The sequence below is a fragment of the Anser anser genome, assembly GCF_964211835.1.
Source record: "Anser anser genome assembly, chromosome: W".
Lineage (NCBI taxonomy): Eukaryota > Metazoa > Chordata > Aves > Anseriformes > Anatidae > Anser > Anser anser.
The window spans coordinates 7,378,822-7,395,370 of NC_139731.1; the positions used below are offsets into that span (position 1 = coordinate 7,378,822).

Here is a 16,549-nt window from a genome sequence, read left to right on the forward strand (position 1 = left end):
TTACTGCTTAATGGGGTCTAAAAACCAAATAGTTATTACTATTATGTAGTTCCCTAAAACATTTCTGTTATCCTGATGGAAATCCACTGCAGGTTTGAAGATTGCTTAGACTATAGAATCAGACACGTTTTTTGTAAAGGCTAAAGGAACTTCTTTCTTCCTTTTAGCTAAAAGAAGTGTAAAAAAATAAGGCCAAACCATGTGGTCTCTAGTTATGCAAAACTCATACTGGGATTTGTGGACTAGCACTTTATTTATGGACTGTTTTGTACATCACTGCAGATTTTTAGTTTCTCCATTTTTAACGAAGAAATAAAGTCTTGCTTGTTACTGCGTAGCACTTTGAGAACTATAGTTGAGAAGTGCTATTATGGAATTGTTATTAAAAATATTCTCTTCTCTTTTCCAGAGAGCAATGCTTGCCCATCCGATGTTTGTATTTGAAACGAAGGACCATCCTTTGAAGGTAAAACTTAAAGTTTTGTTTTGCATAATTGATCAAAAATGATGAGAAATTAGGATTCTATAGACAATGATTCTTACAGTAATAAAAGTTTTATCCCAGCTTAAGACTTGTAATAATTGGGATCAAAATAGAACAAGGAAAAATGGAAAGTAAAAACAAGACTGCTTTTAATATATATATTGATATACCTTGTGTCCTGCGCTAGAAAATGACTCTTCTATTCTCCTTGACCTTTCCACACTTATATTTTTTTTTCCAGCAGCCTGCAGAAGACCCAGTTTGCAAAGCTGAAAATGGTAATAACCACCTCACTGAAACAGTAGAATACACTGAGTTATTCATAGGGTTTGACTGTTGCCTGTGAAAATAGTGTTTGGACCCTTATTTTGTATGAGCCAGGACAAACTTCCTGTTAGTAGACTAAGACTACAAGGGTTGTAGAGCCACCTGCTATGTCCTAATATATATTCCTCTGTCTTCTTTCAAGATTTCTTGGCTTATTACCTCTCACATTTACCAGAAAGCCAAACTCCAGAAGCCCTGAAAAGGAGCCAAGTATCTTTATCATGGGTATTTGCTCTTATCTGCCTTTTCCTATTTGTTTTGGCCACAGCATAATTTAACTTCTCATTCTTAAAATACTCTGAGCCTGTGGGCTGTGATCTGATGTTTGATTTTAGGTCCCCTGAACTTAGTAGAAAGAAAGAAGACTCCCTAGGGCTTTCTGCCAGGTGTTGAGTGCGATTCCAAGACCCTCTGTTACTTTTAGGTACTGCCTTAAAATTGTTCCTGTAAATCATTCCTAGAATTTATCGTGTTCAGGTTTTAATTCTGTATCATAACATTGTGCTGAAATCACCTGCCAATCTGTACCCGCAGGACATTATATTTAACTTTCTCTAGATTTCATCTGTTGTTCCAGAAAATGTGCAAGATCATCATCTTTTACTTTTCAGAAGTCTAACTCACAGTCTAATACAGGTATGCCATTTAGATCCTGTCACATTTTAATTACCGTAGTACTGTATTCTTATTTGGTAAATAAGAGAACGTATTTTCCTATCTAAGAAATGCTTCTGCATTGTAGAAATGAAAACTTAAGCATTGGTATAAACTTGGAAGGTACTTTCCAATAAAGAGGTCTTAAAGTAAAAATATATTATTTTTCCATGTTAACATAATATTGCATAAACTATTGAAAAATGTGTAGATTTCATACATTTTCCTTGAATTGCTCACACAGTCAATGGAGGAGGAGGGCTGGAAAGGAATGAGAGTCCCTGGTTTGTGGAAGAGGTCAGTGTTCCTTGGGCAATCTCTGAAAATGTAAAGTGGTTTTCAGAAGGGCCCCTCTTTCCATCCAGCTGACAGGTGACCTCAAAGTCCCTTTAAGGACTGTGTATTGCTTCCATGATATTCAGGGGAAATGTGCACAAGTCATTGAAGGCTACTATGCAGTAGGACTGATCTCTTTATTACAGTATTTATTTAGCATAGGGCTGAGACTGGGAAGTTGCTTCAGAACTTAGGCATTAGTATGTGTAAACTATATGTATATGTATATGTATATTTATTTAATTTTGTTTTTGTTTCTATTTTTTACATTTTTATTTAGGTTTGTGACACACCTAAACATAGCTAAAAGGATTTAAGATAATCTAAGTTGGGTTTACCCTCAAAATTACATCAAAATAATGTACAAAAAATCATAGATAAGGTAGAAATTTTAGAGTATGCCTACACCAAAAAATAAATCAAGGTACAAGAGTGAGTATGAGTGTTAGTTTTCTTGACTGCCCACACTATTAACCAGTAGCTTACTCCCTGGTTCTGTTTTGAACATCTCCAGTTGGTGATCTCCAAGGCAGAGCCACTTTAGAGTGGACTAGCTGTAAGCAGTGTGCCTGAATCAGGCTGTGCCACTTGGCCTCAGAGACCTCTCTGATTCAGCAGTATAAACGTAACCTAGCAGTCTACTTCAGAAAGCTGGTAGATAGCAGATGATAGTAATTTATTCTGCTGCCAGTTAAGACATGACATCAAATTGGCTAACCTTAAAATTAATCGTTTTTTGCTCCAAGCAAAGGATGATTTCAGTCTCTTATCTTTTCAGATACAATACTTGCTCAAAAAAGATGGAAATCATCTTCCTTTACCATCCTTCCTACCTTCCCTCCCGGCCATATAATTAAAAAAGAAACACAAATAAACCACAATAAATATTTATGTAGAAAAGCAGATATTAGCTAAAATAAAGAGATGTGCAGAACTGCTTTTTTCTGTAGGACAGATCTGGACAGGATTGGGCTGGGCTGGTTTTGGAGAGGAGAAAGGAATATTTTAGGAGGATTGGTAGCTCAGTGTTTTTTGAATTTGTTTTTAGGGAATCATGCACTTCTGGGGATGAATCTTTGAATAAGTTGCAAGTAGGCGTTTTACTGCATGAGGTACAAATAGTAGTTATAAAAACAGAATGGAGATAAAGTAATTACATGAATTAGTTTGCTTGCAATTTAATGGTAGTTGTTCCTATAGGAGTGTCGCTTTTAGCCCAGGAACCTGTCTTCCATCTCACCAGTGACCCTGTGAACATTCTTCCACTTAGTAGTAATGGGGAAGACAGAGTGGTCTCAAATCCTAGTCTGTCTCTTGTCAGGAACAGGTCCTTGACAGACTTTGACATAAGGGATTTCTAAACAATCTTATGAGGACATTGTTATAGCAACAAATGATATTCTTCCTGCAATGAAAAAGCAGTGATCATGTGTAGAGTACCAGTTGTGTAATTTTATAGGACATGATATACGGTTGCTACTACTTACATGTTTCTGACTGGCATGTTGTATCTTTGTAAAAACAGTGAAAGTATCAGTAGTGCAAAGCCATCGCTGTAGTAAGTTCTGAAAGCCTTCTTACTAGAACAGGGCAAGGTACATCAATTTATTCCCATGTTCTTGTGTTTAATTTACTCATTTTAAAAAAGCGTGAGATGGGACCAGGTAGTATTGCCATTTCAATGGCTTTTGCAAACCAGCAGCACCTGGTTTTCAAAGCTGAAGAAAGATTTTATGAGATTAAAGCATCTGTTCATATCCAAAAGACTCTCATCTCTGACATAGCCAGAAAATCCATGGTACTGTGCTGGGTCTGTCTGGGATGGAGTTAACTTTCCCTGCAGGAGCCCATACAGTGCTGTGCTCTGCACTCATAGCTAGAACAGCACTGGTATCACTCCAGTGTTGTGTCTATTGCTGCATAGTACTGGCACAGCATCAGGACTACCTCCAAGCCCCCAAGAGCCAGCAGGCTGGGGGTGGGCAAGTGATGGGGAGGGGACATCGCCAGGGCAGCTGACCTAAACCAACCAAAGGGATATTCCATACCACATGATGTCACACTCAGCAATAAAAAGGGGGGCTCTCATGGGGGAGGGGGCTGTTCTCCCGAACAACCGTTACACGTTCTGAGGCCCTGCTTCCCAGGACGTGGCCGGACATGGCTTGTTGATGGGAAGTAGAGAATAACTTTTTTTTTTTTTTTTCCCCTTTCTCTCTGTGCTTCCGCATGGCCTTTTTTTTTTTTTTTCCTCTCCCTTTTCCCTTTAATTAAATCATCCTTATCTCAAACCTTGAGCTTTTTGTGTTGTATTTTCTCCCCCTTCCTCTTTGAGGAGGGGAAAGTGAGAGAGCGGCTGTGGTGGAACTCAGCTGCCCACCCGAGTAAAATCACCACAGGTACTTTCTGTGCTTTAGTCAGTAACAGTTGTTTAGATGGATAGGTTAAGATATTGCTTGGATGCTACCAAAATGGGAGGGGGGGGGGGGGACGGGACACACTTACAAAAATGTTGATTAATAATTTAAAGTTTATCGTTACTTGTTGGTTAAGTTTAAATTCCATGTTTTTTGGTAAAGAAGAACAACATATTCATGACCTCAGTTCTTCTTTGAAGAAACACTGACATCAAAACTACAAAAGAAGGTAATTGCCATTGCATTATTTATTTATAGAATCATAGAATATCTCGAGTTGGAAGGGACCCATAAGGATCATCGAGTCCAACTCCTGGCTCCACACAGGTCTACCCAAAAATTCAGACCATGTGACTGAGTGCACAGTCCAAACACTTCTTAAATTCCAACAGGCTTGGTGCAGTGACTACTTCCCTGGGGAGCCTGTTCCAGTGCATGACAACCCTCTCAGTGAAGAACCTCTTCCTGATGTCTAGCCTGAACCTCCCCTGCCGCAGCTTGACACCATTCCCACGGGTCCTATCACTGGTGACTAAGGAGAATAGATCGGCGCCTGCCCCTCCATTCCCCCTCGTGAGGAAGCTGTAGACCGCGATGAGGTCTCCCCTCAGCCTCCTCTTTTCCAGGCTGAACAGGCCAAGTGACCTCAGCCGCTCCTCATACATCTTCCCCTCTAGGCCCTTCATCATCTTCGTCGCCCTCCTCTGGACACTCTCCAACAGTTTCATGTCCTTTTTGTACTGTGGTGCCCAGAACGTGAGGCCGCACCAGCGCAGAGTAGAGGGGGACAATCACTTCCCTCGACTGACTAGCAATGCCGTGCTTGATGCACCCCAGGATACGGTTGGTACTATAGCTCCACATAGCTCCACAAAGACATTCTTAACAAATACAGAAGAAATAAAAATGACAACTCTCCTGTAAGCTGAGTGATATGCTAAGTGTCTTTATGAGGTTCATGTTGTGGATGCCCCATCCCTGGAGGCATTCAAGGCCAACATGTACCAAGGAAACAATACCAATAAATGTTATTTAAATATGCTTTGAAGTTTTCAGTTAAAGAGGCAAGACACATAGGTATGAATTAGATGTGGAGAAAAAGTCTCTGTTTAAATATTTTGTCTTTGTATTTTGCAAGGATCCTTGTCACAAAGTCAACTGCAGAATGTTATTATACCTGCCATTTTACAGCCCTCACAAGCCCTGACCTGTCCTGAAAATCCTGTAGTATCTCTAATGACTAAGCAAGAAGCACATATTCAGGTAAAAGGAAAAGTAATTTTACTGACTAATTTATGTTTGGAGCTCAGTCAAATTAAAAACCAACCAAACAAAATCAGTGCTGCTTTAAAGTGGTTAATTATTCCACTGCATGATTTTCAAGGAATTTCCTGTACCAGTCTGAGTGGAATCGATTACAGTGGGAACTGTTAAACTAGTGCTAACTCCGTTTAGAAAAACGTCTTCTTTGCAGTCTGTCTCAACTTTCAGATACCAGAGTTCTGTGGGTGAATCAAGTTTGGGGATCTTCTGTATTTTGTTTATTAAGTATTAAGTTTATTAAGTAACATTTTGGCATATTGATTAAGGGCACTGGCTTAGTACACAGTTGGAGGAAGCTTTGCTAACTACCACATGTATAAACCTCAGTGACTCTGGATTTCTAGCAGACCTGTTTATAGCAGAAAGTAAACTTGGAATGATTAATTCATCTGGTTTTATTATTCCTAGTTATCTGAAGACAGCTCTTAATCCTTAGCTGAGAATTCATTAAGTTCCAAAACAGCAGTGAAGTTATCTATTACCATGAATCCTTCTAGCTCTAAAACAACACGCTAAGTTTGATTATTATATTTGTACACCATTTTGTCACTCGGCCTATGGTTTGCCCTTTTGTCTTACATGGCCAACATGGTACAAAGCCTATGCTATCTACATTCACACAGTGCTCATTGGTATTTGTGTGTGGTGCCAAGATTTGTGGGTGCTGACATGAGTTCCGTATGCCATAAGGAATGAACTCCTGCCAGGAAACAGTTCATTTCTCATTAGCAACTCTCAAGCCAGAAACTATTTTGGTTTGCCATTTCATGCAGCTTTGTCAATTCAAAATATGCCTTGGTTTTGAATGTTTCCAGTCACGTTTGTGTCTCTTCGGAGAACTCTATTCTGATTGCATAGCTGCCCCATTTCATAAGCAGATGGAGAGAAACTCAGTAATTACCAACATATGTAAGCATATTGGACACAGAAGGCATGAAGAAAACACTGCAGGACTGATTTGGAAGACATGGTGCATGCTGCAGCTGATGTGCTACTTCCATGCACATACCAGAATTTCTGGCATGAACAGCTGCTGCAGTGACTGATAGGGTGGCAAGAGGGCATTTGATTTGCTCACTTCTCTCTGGAGACTGGCTCATGAGAATGCTATAGGTCTGTCTGTGGCTAACCAGTTTAGTGCAGACAGGTTATCCCCTGAGTATTAATACTGCTTCCTGATGGTTGATGAGAGTTTTTTACCTGGAAATTGTGAGTATCAGGAATATACCTTTGATAAGATACTGATTAAAGAACAATATTTCAAAATTGCTAGGACCACAACCAAGATATTTGTTATGTTGCATCCTTTCCCCCTCCTACCCAATGAGAGCAGAGAACATGTTAACTGCAAAGGATTCTGTTCAAGTCTTCTTTAGAGCTTGATGGACCACAGGTAAAGGGGTCCTGCATGCAAATTTGGGATGCAGAGTGCCAGGCTTTTGAGGAGATGAGGAATTTTATATGCACAGACAACTTAGATTCTTAATCCTTATCAACAAGAAGAGCATTGTTAGAGGGCTCAATGGTGGTTTTGGAAGAGCCAGCCTGCTCTTTTCTATCACAGTTAATGCTGTGATGATATCCTGTGAGAGCATGCTGTTTTTTGTTTTTTTTTTGGCAGATTCAGAATGATGGTAATGCACATATTAGAAAAGCTAAAGGAAGATGCTACTGCCTTAAAATGAGTTGATACCATATTCCAAGTCCATTTGCTTTCTGTCACCTGCACAACATCCAGGAAAAGATAGTTGAGTGGCTTTGTCTTCTGAAGTAGAAGAATAGAGAAGTGCTATGCAATGTTTCAGTACTGACAAGTTACAGGACTTAAAAGTTCTTACAGTGTTTCTTTTCCTTTTCTTTTTTTAAAGAAGGATTACTGATCTCCTTGTATTCTGTGCCTGATTAATTTTGTGTATCAGAATTGTGGTAAATGTTGACTTAATTGCCAAGCTGAATACTAATTTAAATATGACCAGGTGCTTTCTGTTTTTCCAAGTTTATAGAAGAGGGCTAGTGCCATTCTTCTGACCTGTATAAAGTGTCCATTGCTCAAAGATGTGCCATTAAAATCTTTTTGGAGTAGCTGTTTTCTCATAGGTAACTTGACAAGTATTCAAATAACTTTATTAAACTCTATATATATGCTAAAAATTAGAAACCATTGCAGCCAGGCCTGATGATCACTAAGAAAAAAAAATTTGCAACTTTGCTTTTAAATTATCGATCAAGGTGAAACGACTGACATTTGTGTACAAAAAAAAAAAGCATGGTGGGGAGACTCGACTCGATAGCATAGCATCCTGCTGTCTGAAAATGTCCTTCTTTCCCTCCTCTTGCCCCTGTTCTTCTCTATGTGATACAGTACTGCAGAGAGATGAATGAAAATAATTTGTTAGTCCTCTGCAGTTGCTGCAGCTGTCCATGTCACAGGAAACCACCAACAGTTCCATTTCCGGAACAGGCTGTAGCTTACAGCAAACTAAAGAGGAAAAATATACTGAGTTTCTTAAGTCTGATTAAGAAAATAATTAATTAAATTGAAATTATTAAAATATTCTTATTAATATGAATAACAATTAAAAATAAAACAAAACTGAAAATTTTAAAGAAAATGATTAAGAAAGGAAATTGTGTCTTAAGTGACAGAAATACGACGCTGGGAAAATGCAGACTTCTGATCCTGTATTCATCTTTGTACAATGATTTGCCTGAAAACCTTGCAGGGCATCAGGGCCAGCACTAAGAACTGGCAGCTAGTGTGATGGGACACCCATCTATAAGAAGGGTCATAAGGAGGACCCGGGGAACTACAGGCCTGTCAGCCTGACCTCGGTGCCAGGAAAAGTGATGGAACATGTCACCTTGAATGCAATCACACAGCATATGCAGGACAACCAGGGGAATCAGGCCCAGTCAGCATGGGTTCATGAAAGGCAAGTCCTGCCTGACCAACCTCATCTCCTTCTATGACCGGGTGACCCGCCTGGTGGATGAGGGAAAGGCTGTTGATATAGCCTACCTAGACTTCAGCAAGGCCTTTGACATGGTCTCCCACAGTGTTCTCTTCGAGAAGCTGGAAGCCCATGGCTTGGACAGGTACACTCTTTGCTGGGTTAAAAACTGTCTGGACAGCCAGGCCCAGAGAGTAGTGGTGAATGGAGTGAAATCCAGCTGGCGACTGGTCATGAGTGGTGATCCCCAGGGGTCGGTGCTGGGGCCCATCCCCTTTAATATCTATATTGATGATTTGGACGAGGCAATTGAGTACAACCTCAGTAAGTTTGCAGATGACACCAAGTTGGGGGGAAGTGTCGATGTGCAGGAGGGTAGGAAGGCCCTGCAGAGGGACCTGGACAAGTTGGATCGAAGGGCAGAGGCCAATGGGATGAGGTTCAACATGGCTAAGTGCCGGGTCCTGCACTTTGGTCACAACAACCCCATGCGACACTACAGGCTTGGGGCAGAGTGGCTCGAAAGCTGTGCGGAGGAAAAGGATCTGGGGGTGCTGATCGATGCTCACCTGAACATGAGCCGGCAGTGTGCCCAGGTGGCCAAGAAGGCCCACATCATCCTGGCTTGTATCAGGAATAGGGTAGCCAGCAGGACCAGGGAGGTGATCGTCCCCCCGTACTCTGCTCTGGTGAGGCCACACCTCGAGTACTGTGTTCTGTTTTGGGCCCCTCACTACCAGAAGGACATTGAGGCCCTGGAGCATGTCCAGAGAAGGGCTACGAAGCTGGTGAAGGGCCTGGAACACAAGTCCTATGACAAGCAGCTGAACGAACTGGGGTTCTTTAGTCTGGAGAAGAGGAGGCTCAGGGGAGACCTTATTGCTCTCTCCAACTGCTGGAAAGGAAGTTGTGGGGAGCTGGGGGTCGGCCTCTTCTCACAGATAACTAGTGATAGGACTAGAGGGAATGGCCTCAAGTTGCGCCAGGGGAGGTTTAGGTTGGAAATGAGGAGAAATTTCTTCTCAGGAGGAGCAGTCAGGCATTGGAACGGGTTGCCCAGGGAGGTGGTGGAGTCACCGTCCCTGGGGGTGTTTAAGGAAAGGTTGGACTTGGTGCTTAGGGACATGGTTTAGTGGGTGACATTGGTAGTAAGGGGGATGGTTGGACCAGATGATCTTGGAGGGCTTTTCCAGCCCTAATGATTCTATGATTCTATGATTCTCTCCCTTCCATCCTGGGCCTGATTTCCCCTGAAAGTTTTCTTCCTCTGTCTCCAACTCTCTGCCTCATTACCTGGTCCACTGTGAATACCATTAGTTTCACTCTCTGCTTTTCCTTCTCATCTCCCCCCATGGACCTCCTGCAGGAGGGTCTCCAGTGACTGTTCACTACATCCCCCCACCTTCTGGAGTTTTTTCTGTATATCTGGCCAGACTTTAATCACAAAATGAACTTTCAAGAGCCCTTGGGCTACCGGGTCCTCAGGATTCATCCTCGAGTACTTTCTCATTCTGACCCTAAGTCTCTCATATGATTTCTGTGTTGTGGGTTGTTATTATCCCAGTTGGATAAGCGGATATTTCTGCTCTATCGGAATTACTCCTGGTCTGGGGCGGGGGGGGGGGGGGGGGGGGGGGGTTGGTTCTTTCCCATTCTTGCATAGCTGCCTGCCTAATTGTTCCCCTCCTAAACATTCTTCTCCAGGGAATAACATACTCAAGATTGGCATCCCCCCTCCCCCCCCCGAATACAAATTAGGCCTTAGAAACGTATCTGACTGTTCTGCTAGTCCTATAGGGTCCTCAGTTAAAGACTTAATTTCCTTCTTAAAACTCCTAACCTTTCTGCTGGTAAGGGAAGGGGGAGTTCACATAACCTATTTGTCCTTGTCCCACTGGAACCTCCCTAAGAGGATACACAGTTAGTGTTAGTACTGTTAGTATCAGGGAAAGGGAAATTCTCAATATCTTTTCTACATTGTTCTAATTATTGCCAGAGCCTAGAGGGCACTCCTTCTCTAGGGACAGTGTTAATTGTAGTCCCTGTCTCCCTTCCTGGAGTGGCTGCTGCTGCTGCTGGTGCAATATAAGGACTATAGGAAGGAGTAAATTATCCAAGGGTTCCCATTGACTGGTCCTTCCCTCTGATGCCTCTTTCTCCTGGTCTGGTCCGGGGGCCTTTTTCAACAAAACCTGACTTACCCCCTGTACCCAGCAAGCAGCATAACTCGACCCCTCCTCTGAACAAGGAGTCTTACTGTTTACATATAAATTTAAAGCCTGAATTTTCATCAGACCCGTATTTTGGCCAAAATACTGATGTTTCCTTAATTGGTTCCTTTGTCCAGATTAATACACAGTATTTAATCTTTTTTTTTTTTTTAATCACTTCCTCTAATTTGGGGATTATTTTTCCAATTTCTTATCATTCTTCCAGAAGGACTGCCGGTAGGCACTGCCCCAGGGATATCTCCCTGTCCCCTGGAACCCTTATTTCCCATTTTTCCTAGCCCTTGTCAGCGTGCTGCTATAGAAATTTTTCCTCCTGCAGGGTACCACACACTAACATTCTGATTCTAGAAAATGGGGGTTTACTGACGAGCACTTTGCTGTGCACGGGGTACCATACACCTATGAGTTAACCAAATTCCCTGGAATACTGCCAAGCATTTTACCGTACACCAGATTTCCCCAAGACTCTTCCTTTCTCACTTTTACCTTTCGCTTTGTCTGTCTCCGGCCGTGCTCCTCGCGGAGCTACGGAACCATGGATCGGGACTCCACACTCGCTTCGTACAAAAGTACATCTCAATCACACTTCACACAAGAGTCTTGCCCGACCCCCAAGGCAATACTTAATATTTCTTACCTTGGTCTGTGCACAGAGTTACCAGGTCAATTCTTAAAACCGGAGTGCCTACCTTCCTTTCTTCCCTAATCCTTCACCGAACCTGCCTTCTTAACCAGTCTCGGTTCCTTTGTCAGTTCTCTGCAGAACCACCACCACCAATGCACAGGACTGCTGAAATCAGCGGGGCATGCCTTCCTGCTACAGTGGTAGTGGGGCTCCCCAGAAGGCGACAGGATTCCAGACAAGACCCCAATTTGTGAGAAACAATCTGCAGCCAATAACACAGGCTCAGGCGAGGATCCCAATGAAGTAGCATTTTTATTTGCGATTGCGATGGCGAGTGTCCTGCAAGCAGGAGCGCACAGTAAAAGTATATCATAACCTTATATTTCCTACTACCCGATGCTTAATTCCTCCCCTGTTTCCTCACTGACTGTGTACTACACATTCACAAACTACTCAACGCTTGTTACTATACCATATATGTACAATTTTATTTGACCAAACATTAATTTCTCCTTTTAGTTTTTTTCCCATCTTTTCTCATGACTAGAGGGCCCGCGATTTTTTGTTTTTACTGATTTTGCATTGCTCGTCTTGTTTGTCTTAGCTATCCTCCTTATTTTAGGACAGTGGGACCTTCCCCTTATCTGCTTAACATACTCCCCACTGCTGTGCCACTGTCATGCCTGCAAAATCGCTTTTGCGTACGCAAGGTTAGTGGAATTTTACACTGCAAAAACACATTCTACTGCAAAAGCACAACTTTGTTTCTCACATTACCAGAGACTGAAATTGTATCATGCATGTTGGTTTTTGTTCTTAATATATTACAATTCTTAATCTTCTCCCTAGCGTGCATTCAAAGATTCAGTGTTCTGTTTGATAGCAAGTAACATAGCTCTTTCATTTAAATAAGAATTCTTACTTCCCGTGTTTGTTTGTTATTTTTTTTCTAGACCCCTGAAAAGCTTCCCAGGTGTCGTGGTTTAACCCTGCCGGCAGATCAGCACCACACAGCCATTCGCATGCCCTGCCCCCTCCCTCTCTGGGATGGGGGAGAGAAATGGGAAAGTGAAGCCGGTGAGTTGAGATAAAGACAGTTTATTAAGACAGGAAAATAATAATAACAATAATAATAATAATAATAATGATAATAGTACTACTACTAATAATGTGTACAAAACAAGTGATGCACAATGCAATCGCTCACCACCCGCTGACCGATGCCCAGCCTATCCCCGAGCAGCCGGCCCCCCCACCCCAGCTAGCCCCCCCATATTAATTGTTTAGCATGACATCAGATGGTATGGAATACCCCTTTGGCCAGTTTGGGTCAGCTGTCCTGGGTCTGTCCCCTCCCAGCTCCTGCTGCACCCCTAGCCTGCTCGCTGGCAGGACAGAGCGAGAAGCCGAAAAGTCCTTGGCCTGGTGTAAGCACTGCTCTGCAACAATTAAAACATCAGCATGTTAGCAGCGCTTTTCCCATCCTAATCCAAAACATAGCACCCTACCAGCTACTAGGAGGAAAGTTAACTCTATCCTAACTGGAACCAGGACAGATATCCACCCCTTATTCCATACCATTTATGTCATGCTCAGGTTACACTCTTTTCAATACATTCTAATTAATCACCATTTTCATCTATGGTATATAGAATGTCCACTGAGTTTGCATAGTCCGTGACTGACTTCGGGCTCCATCTGTCACAGCAGTCATTCAGGGCAGAAGAGATGGTATGTGATGTTGGATCGTCACATGTTGAAGCCCGTTCAGCACGAATGGGTTTGCCTTTTCCTGAGGCAGGAATAGCCCAGACTGTCTTCCCCAGCATGTTTCTTACATGCACTACAGGAACTTTATCCCCTTCTACAGTACGTAATAGCTTTGTTTGGGCAGGTCCAACTCGGCTGGCAGATCCCCTAGTATTGACTAACCAGGTGGCCTTTGCCAAATGCGTATCCCAATGTTCAAATGTCCCAACACCCATTGCTTTCAGCGTAGTCTTTAACAGTCCAGTATATTGCTCGACTTTCCTGGAGGTTGGTACATGATAGGGGATGTGATACACCCACTCAATACCATGTTCTTTGGCCCAAGTGTCTATAAGGTTGTTTCGGAAATGAGTCCCGTTGTCTGACTCAATTCTCTCTGGAGTGCCATGTCGCCATAGGACTTGCTTTTCAAGGCCCAGGATAGTGTTCCGGGCGGTGGCATGGGGCACAGGATATGTTTCCAGCCATCCGGTGGTTGCTTCCACCATTGTAAGTACGTGGCGCTTGCTGTTGCGGGTTTGAGGGAGTGTGATGTAATCAATCTGCCAGGCCTCTCCATATTTATATTTCAGCCATCGTCCTCCATACCAAAGAGGCTTTGACCACTTGGCTTGCTTGACTGCAACACATATTTCACAGTCATGAATAACCTGTGCTATAGTGTCCATGGTCAGGTCCACCCCTCGATCACGAGCCCATCTGTAGGTTGCATCTCTACCTTGATGGCCTGAGATGTCATGGGCCCATCGGGCTATAAATAATTCACCCTTACGTTGCCAGTCCAGGTCCACCTGAGCCACTTCAATCTTAGCAGCCTGATCCACCTACTGGTTGTTTTGATGTTCTTCAGTAGCCCGATTCTTGGGCACATGAGCATTTACATGGCGTGCCCTTATAACCAGGTTCTCTACCCGGGCAGCAATATCTTGCCACAATGCAGCAGCCCAGATGTGTTTGCCCCTGCGCTCCCAGTTGTTCTGCTTCCATTGCTGGAACCACCCCCACAGGGCATTTCCTACCATCCATGAATCAGTACAGAGATCGAGAACTGGTCGCTTTTCTCGTTCAGCAATATCTAAAGCCAGCTTTAGATTTAGATATTTAGATGGCTCCCCCTTCTCCTGTCAATATCTGATTGAGCAAAGAGTTGCTCTCCATCTTTTTTATAAGTCCCCTTCAAGTACTGAAGGGATGCAATGAGGTCTCCTCGGAGCCTTCTCTTCTTCAGGCTGAACAGCCCCATCTCTCTCAGCTTTTCTTCGTAGGAGAGATGTTCCAGCCCTCTGATCATCTTTGTGGCCCTCCTCTGGACCTGCTCTAACAGCTCCACATCCTTCTTCTGCTGGGGGCTCCAGACTTGGATGCAGAACTCCAAGTGGGGCCTCACAAGGGCAGAGTAGAGGAGGACAATCCCCTCCCTTGACCTGCTCGCCACTCCTCTTTTAATACAGCCCAGGATGCAGTTCACCTTCTGGGCTGCAAGCGCGCACTTCCGGCTCATGTCAAGCTCTTCATCCATCAGAACACCCAAGTCCTTCTCTGCAGGGCTGCTCTCAATGAGTTCTTCACCCAGTCTGTACTCATGTCCAGGATTGCCCTGGCCCAGATGCAGAACCTTGCACTTGGACATGGTGAACCTCATTAGAGTCCAGCGGAGGGCAACAAAGATGATTCGGGGCCTGGAGCATCTTCCCTATGAGGAAAGACTGAGAGACCTGGGTCTGTTCAGCCTTGAGAAGAGAAGATTGAGAGGGGAATCTCATCAATGTTTACAAATATCTGAAGTGTGGGAGAGAGTGGGATTTGGCCAACCTCTTTTCAGCAGTTTGTGTGGATAGGACAAGGGGCAATGGCCAAAAAATGGAGCACAGGAAGTTCAGCGCCAACATGTGAAAGAACTTCTTCACGGTGAGGGTGACGGAGTGTTGTGGTTTAACCCCGTCAGCAGCTAAACACCACACAGCTGTTCGCTCACCCTCTCTGGGATGGGGGAGAGAAACGGGAAAGTGAAGCCTGTGAGCTGAGACAAAGAAAAGCCGTCTGAATGGCTTTCACTTCTGCAAACTGACTCGATTCACCTTCTCCCTCAGCAGCTTCTGCAACTCGTTGTGTATGTACTGGGTCGGGCTGGGATGTTAACTTTCCCTGCAGCAGCCCATACAGTGCTGTGCTCTGCACTCGTAGCTAAAACAGCAAGGGTATCACACCAGTGTTGTGTCTGCTGCTGAGCAGTGCTGGCACAGCATCAGGACTCCCCCTAACTCCCCTAGGGGTGGGCAAAGATGTGAGAAAAGAAACATCACCAGGGCAGCTGACCTAAACCAACCAAAGGGATATTCCATACCATATGATGTCACACTCAGCAATAACAGGTGGAAAAAGGAGGAAGAGGGGAGGGGTGGGCTCTCGTTGTGAAAATGTCTGTCCTCCTCCCGAACGCCGGCTACGTGCGTTGAGGCCCTGCTTCAAGGACGTGGTCAAGCATCGCTCATTTGTGGGAAGTAGAGAGTAATTTCTTTCCTCTGCACTTCCACATAGCCTTTACTTGTTTTGTTTAGTTTTCCCTTTCCCCCTCCCTTTTCCCCTTTCCTTTTTTCCCCTTTAGTTAAACTGTTAATTTAGTTAAATTGTTTAGTTAAATTGTTTAATTAATAATAATCTTTCCTTAATAATTATTTTTTTTTTCCTTTAATTAAATCATCCTTATCTCAACCCGTGAGTTGTTCTTTCCTTTACTTCTTCCCCTCCTCATCTAAGGAGGGGGAGGGAGAGAGCGGTTGTGGTGTTCAGCTGCCTAGCACGGTAAAACCACCACAGTCCTTTTTGGCGCCCAACGTGGGGCTCGAAGGGTTGAGATAACAGTAGAATTGATTAAAACGCTTACAACTAACACACTTACTTGCTAGTCACCATATTCAGTGTCCTGTTAATAGTGGCGTGTTTGATCATGTGTCATGCAATCCCTGTCATGTTCTCCTTTCTCCTCTATATCCGATCCGAGAATGTGCTACAATCTGTGTTCGTTTTTTAAATTCGCTGTGCTGCCAAGCACTGGCCTTGAGTTTAATCTGGCATTCAGGCTCTGCACTGTTATCACTTGGGTCTCATGGAAACTATCTTTTAGAGAACGTTCAGAATTACACTGCCTTCCTTTCCTCATCTGGAAGTCATTTTATGAATAATATCAGGAATGGTACCTCCTCCTTCTTTCACAGTGGGCTAATTACAACAGTCTCTGAGTATTTTGAATATCCATGTGTAACCCATATATTACTATTTCTAATTCTGAATAACGGGTTTCCTCTTCTCTCTAAGATTAGTCGATTGTTTAGAAAGCTTACCCGGGAATCTGTCCCGAAACAGTCTTGTGGCAGGTGGCAAGGTGTGTGGGAGGATATCGGCAGGTACCTGTCACGGGTGTCTCCTCCAAT

The 16,549-nt window shown here is 43.4% G+C and overlaps 1 long non-coding RNA gene across 1 annotated transcript in view; it reads left to right on the plus strand.

The window, feature by feature from the left end:
- The window catches only part of LOC310888724, a 44,705-nt gene that overhangs the window by 10,313 nt on the left and 17,843 nt on the right, over positions 1 to 16,549 (plus strand). The window contains exons 3-9 of the long non-coding RNA XR_014576098.1: positions 410 to 466; positions 729 to 1,036; positions 1,147 to 1,235; positions 1,370 to 1,447; positions 4,381 to 4,447; positions 11,477 to 11,712; positions 12,302 to 12,425. This is a non-coding gene — a long non-coding RNA (uncharacterized lncRNA). The remainder of the gene's footprint in view (positions 1 to 409; positions 467 to 728; positions 1,037 to 1,146; positions 1,236 to 1,369; positions 1,448 to 4,380; positions 4,448 to 11,476; positions 11,713 to 12,301; positions 12,426 to 16,549) is intronic.